Here is a 2129-nt window from a genome sequence, read left to right on the forward strand (position 1 = left end):
ACTAGAACTGAACTAGAACTGAACTAGAACTGAACTAGAACTGAACTAGAACTGAACTAGAACTGAACTAGAACTGAACTAGAACTGAACTATAACTGAACTTGAACTAGAAACTTGTACACTAGTCAATCGGTCATAGACTTCTTTTTTCATCGATTAGTGTATAGTCTAGTCGATAAAATAGTGAATAGTATAGTTCATAGACTAGCCAGTTAGTAGATTAGTTATGTCCGTATATTGGAGCATAAACTATAAGATAAAAGCAGTGAGTAGGTCAGCAAATAGAAACTAAAAATTTTTAGGAAATTCTTTATAAATATGAGTTTTTATCAATTATTTTAAAATATTTTTATTTATTACGTCTTAAATATTCTTTAAAAAAATACTCCTTTCAAGTGTTTATTACACTTTAAAGTTATATTTTTTCCATTTTAATATTTATTTATCTAAGAATTAGTTGTTTCAATACTTTTATAAGGTTCTTAAGAATGTGACACCAATTCAAGTATATAGAATTACAAAAAAAAAAAAAAACTTTCTATAACTATATGTTTTTTTTAAAGTGTCGTATTACAAAATTGATTTCCTTATAAAAAATATATATGATAAATATTAAAGTACTTTATTAAAAAAAGAGAAACGTCTTACCTCTTCCTGTACCGGCTCGCATTGTAGTTGACTAATTGAGGGTCTTTTAATATTTCTTTGGGATAATCTATAATTACCTAAACGTGGTAATGATTCTCTGTAAATAAAAAGAAATTTGAAAGAATTTTAGATTATACAGTTTATAAAAAACTTCCAGATGTTTTAATATTATCTCTGCTTTTGTATTGTTTTCCTATTTATAAATTGCTCTTAACGTTAAAGCGCCAAAGTTTAGACTCGTGTTTTTATTATTTATTTAGTTTTTCATTTGATTTCGAAAAGGCACTTTAAAATTGATAATTTTTGTAAAATATTTAACAAATATTTATTTATAAAAAAGTGTGTTTGTTACAAATTTAGAGACTTGAAAAAGTTTAATATTTATTTTAATCAACATGTTTTTAATTGATATTTAAATAGAGAAATAAATAAAAACTGAAAAAATACCAAAAGTTTTCAAAATAGCAGATCCTTTTATGTAAGGAATTGAGATCACCTCCAAGTAATCAGTGACGTGACTAGTTCTGTCTGAAAACCTTAATGTTTCAATCATTTTCTATAAATATTACAAATAAATTATGAAAAAATAATTATTTTATTGAATCATATTCACTACAGTTCCTCTCGATTTGTGGTTGTATATTCTATTTTACTTTCAATATTTTATTTTAAAAATCTTCAGCACTTTCTTAAAACCGCAAATCTTGACAATATTTTTAATCAACTTCTAAGGAAATTATAATTATTTTTATAAAATTATAAATATTTAATAAAAGTGGGTTTTCCAAAAAAATAATAAAAATTAAATTCATTAAATAAGTTATTCATAACAATTTTAAATTTAATGTTTTGAATTCCCATTTCCTTTCTAACTATGGAAAACTTTTTATCTTCTAAACAAAATATCATCCAATACAAGGTCAAAAATAATCATGTTTATTCTTTCAAAATTTTTGGGTTTGGTTAAGGAAAACCTATCCCATTTTATTTGATGTCTATCAATGTTATATTATTAAGGTGTATATTATTTTATTTTTTTTTAACTTCGTCATATGTCATATAGTTAGATTTTATTGTCTGATAGATAAGTCTTATGACACCAAATCCGTAGTATTCAATTTGATCACTAGAAAACGTGATTGAAAACAATGTGGTTTTGAAAGATAAACAACGGTTTTATTTGAATTTAATATTATAATTATTATTCAGATAACAAAATGGGGTGGTAGATCTATATGATTACTGTATGAAAATTTCTCAAGATCAAGATTGGCAGAGAATTTAGTGTCAAACTTACTAGAACTGAACCAGAACTTAACTAGAACTGAACTAGAATTGAACTCGAAATGAACTCGAACAGAACTGAAATAGAGCTGAACTATAACTTAACTAGAACTGAACTAGAACTGAACTAGAACTGAACTAGAACTGAACTAGAACTGAACTAGAACTGAACTAGAACTGAACTAGAACTGAACTAG

This window comes from Lucilia cuprina, chromosome 4 (genome assembly GCF_022045245.1).
Source record: "Lucilia cuprina isolate Lc7/37 chromosome 4, ASM2204524v1, whole genome shotgun sequence".
In the NCBI taxonomy this organism is placed as follows: domain Eukaryota; kingdom Metazoa; phylum Arthropoda; class Insecta; order Diptera; family Calliphoridae; genus Lucilia; species Lucilia cuprina.